Source organism: Myotis lucifugus, unplaced genomic scaffold, assembly GCF_000147115.1.
Source record: "Myotis lucifugus unplaced genomic scaffold, Myoluc2.0 scaffold_578, whole genome shotgun sequence".
Classification (NCBI taxonomy): Eukaryota; Metazoa; Chordata; class Mammalia; order Chiroptera; family Vespertilionidae; genus Myotis; species Myotis lucifugus.
This window is the reverse complement of record NW_005871626.1, coordinates 344,810-348,381: the sequence shown is the minus strand read 5'-3', so window position 1 is coordinate 348,381 and position 3,572 is coordinate 344,810. Positions and strand designations below refer to the sequence as shown.

General features: G+C 58.4%; 1 protein-coding gene across 1 annotated transcript in view; it reads left to right on the top strand.

Annotated features, from left to right (window-relative positions):
• SLC35F3 (solute carrier family 35 member F3) overlaps positions 1-3,572 on the top strand; it is a 28,177-nt gene that overhangs the window by 17,983 nt on the left and 6,622 nt on the right. The gene's annotated exons all lie outside the window — the stretch shown is intronic.

The window sequence follows — 3,572 nt, the reverse complement described above, 5'->3', positions numbered from 1 at the left end:
CGGCTGAACCAAGAGCAAGGAGGCGGCATCGGTGATGGACTTTCGGTCTCTAACCATCACCCCTCCTGGGAGAAGGCTGTGCCGGCCGCCTGACAGCTCCCGCTCTGAGTGGTGCTGGGTTTCCCTCGTCTTGTTTTTGGGAGTTCAGGGAGCTGGCGAGATCCAGGAGGCCCAGCAGCTGGCCGGGGAGACAGGCAGGGTCCCCTGGATAAACCGGTGGGGATTCGCACCCAGGACCAGGCCTGCCTACTGCAGGGGTTCTCCCAGAACCTTCCCCTGGGTCATTTCCAAGGGCTGAAGGGAGCTGACACTGCCCCCTGCTGGAGGGCTGAGGAACAAGCTTGAGTCTCCCAGACATAACGGCCTGTGAGTAGTTGGCAGAGAGGACTCGTGTTGTTAAGACAGTTACTCAGGTCACAAGGGCTGCGGTGCCAGAAGGAACAGGTGCAGATCACATGACCAGACCAGAAGGAACAGGTGCAGGTCACATGTCCAGACCAGAAGGAATAGGTGCAGATCACATGACCAGACCAGAAGGAACAGGTGCAGGTCACATGTCCAGACCAGAAGGAACAGGTGCAGGTCACATGATCAGACCAGAAGGAACAGGTGCAGGTCACATGATCAGACCAGAAGGAACAGGTGCAGGTCACATGACCAGACCAGAAGGAACAGGTGCAGGTCACATGACCAGACCAGAAGGAACAGGTGCAGGTCACTTGTCCAGACCAGAAGGAACAGGTGCAGGTCACATGTCCAGACCAGAAGGAACAGGCGCAGGTCACATGACCAGACCAGAAGGAACAGGCGCAGGTCACATGACCAGACCTGAAGGAACAGGTGCAGGTCACATGACCAGACTAGAACCAACAGGCGCAGGTCAGACCGGAAGGAAGCCAACGTGTCTAACGCTGGGCGGGCGGCCTCTTACGGCCTCAGGGGTGACCTGGGAGGATGGCCCGTGTGTCACCCGTGATGCTTCCGTGTGCTCTTCCCGGCTGTTCAGACTCAGGGACTCCAGCCCAGCGTCAGGCTTGCGTCTCGGTTCCCCTGTGAGCTGTCGAGCCTGGAGCCGGTCACTTCCCGTCTCTGAGCCTCAGCCACCTCGTTCCACACTAGCCGTTCGCGCTCACCTTCTAGAACCGTTCTGAGAAGGTGAGGCAGGCCTGGCCCGTGGAACTCAGGGGGTGGGTCTCTGTGTCGGTGAGAGGGCCGAGGGGGCCCCCGCTTCTCCGGTTGGCGTTGGCAGAGGCCTCCCCCGTTTCAGGAGGCAGTTTGGGGCAGAGGGAGCGGCCACAGCGGGAGAGCGTGGGGGCTCCGGGGCACGACCTCCGGCCCCTCCTAGCGCGAGGCCCACGGGCTGTGGCCAGGCGCTGGAGGAGGGAAGGGACTGGGGGAGCCAGCCCAGCCCGCGGCTCAGGGGAGGCGGGAGTGGGGGCGTCCGGCTGCACCACTGCCCGTGCTTTCCAACCAGCAGAGGCTGACGAAGGAGCGAGAGGCCCAGCTGATGTCCCGGGTTTTTCTTTTTATTTTTTTAAATATATTTTATTGATTTTTTTACAGAGAGGAAGGGAGAGGGATAGAGAGTTAGAAACATCGATGAGAGAGAAACATCGATCAGCTGCCTCCTGCACACCTCCCACCGGGGATGTGCCCGCAACCAAGGTACATGCCCTTGACCGGGATCGAACCTGGGACCCTTCAGTCCGCAGGCCGACGCTCTGTCCACTGAGACAAACCGGTTAGGGCTCTTTTTCTTTAAAAAAAAAATTTTTTTTTATTGATGTCAGAGAGGAAGGAAGAGGGAGAGAGAGAAGCAACCATGATGAGGGAGAATCATGGATCGGCTGCCTCCTGCACGCCCCACACCGAGCCCACAACCCGGGCATGTGCCCTGACCGGGAATCGAACCGTGACCTCCAGGTTCCTAGGTTGACGCTCAACCACTGAGCACACCAGCCGGCTGCCTGCTCTTTTGTCAGTTCCTGTTCTCTTGTTGGGAAAATCGCTGTTAACTCACTGCCTCTTTCTCTTAATGAGGAGTTGTACGCGGTACACGTGGTGTTTGAACATGCAATACATACATGATGTGTGAAGTGGCTAAAACGACTAATCCCGAGAGGTGGGCAGACAGACGGGGGCATGTCTCTGCGGAGGGTCCCCGCCCCTCTCGGGAGCCTCTGTGTTAGGTGCCGATGTGTCGTCTCAGGAGACTATGGCGGGAGGAACACACTGGAATACGTCTGCCACGCAGGCACTGCCTGAGCCTAAACTGTGTCACCTTCACTAGCAACTCGACATCTAAACCACCAAGGACGCTTGGAGTCAAATCTCAAAATGCAGTCGGCGGTGGCTGGCTGTGTGAGTCATACTTTCCTGTTTGTGTAAATATAGACACTGACTTTGCAGGCTGACAGGCCCGCACGCTGCCTCCCTGCTCTGCCACGCACCTGCTGTGTGACTCCGGGCAACTGCCTTCACCTCTCTGAACCCGTTTTCATGTCTATAAAATGAAATGCGTGAAAATACCTCCCAACGTTGAGGGTTAAATGAGAAAATGCATAGGAGACACTCATCCCAGGACCCACTCCCTACATGTGAGCCGTGTGATAGCGTGAGAGAGAGCAGAGGTCAGCTTTGAATGACCCGTAGAGCGAGAAAACACTCCGTAAACCCAGGGTTGAAACTCGCATTGCACACGTTGGTCCTGCGCTCCCCGTGCCCATACCCCCACCCCCCCCAGCGACTCTGCTGGGGCTCCGTGACCCCTCAGATCAGAACTTGGACTTCCCGCCCAGATGGTGTGGCTCAGTGGTTGGGCATCGACCTATGAACTAGGAGGTCACGGTTCGATTCCCGGTCAGGGCACATGCCCGGGTTGCGGGCCCCATTCCCAGTGTGGGGCTGCAGGAGGCAGCCGATCCATGATTCTCTCTCATCATGGATGTTTCTGTCTCTCTCCCTCTGCCTTCCTCTCTGAAATCAATACAAATATATATTTTTAAAAAGAACTTGGACTTGCTCTTGGAGCTGGCACACGTCTCCCTGGGGAGCTGTCCCAAAGTCACCATCCCCCGTGCACTCCGATGCTTTCCTTTGCACGACGGGCGTGTGAGCATCTCCCTGGCCCTCCCCTCCCACCTGCGGCCTGTGCCCGCCAGAACCGGGTGGAGGGAGCCATGAGGGAGGGCCCTGCAGCAGCTGAGAAGAGAGTCGGCACCTCTCGGGCTAGTGCCCCGTCTGTGGCCCTGCAGGCAGAGACACACGCCCCATCGGAGCACCCTGCAGCGGGCGTGTGACACGGGCCCTGATCTGCGGACCTCGCAGGCCCGGCTGTCAGGATGCAGAGAAGCGAGACCACATGAGGTGCTGTCAGAGGGCTGGGAAGGAGTGGGGTGGTCACCGCCAGGTGCTGTCCCATCTACCCAGGAGCAGAGATTTAGAGCAGGCAGCCTTGGCTTGTTGTTCAAAGAAGGAGTGAGCCCTGGCTGGTGTGGCTCAGTGGATAGAGCGTCGGCCTGTGGACTGCAGGGCCCCGGGTCCCATTCCCGGTCCAGGCACACGCCCAGTTT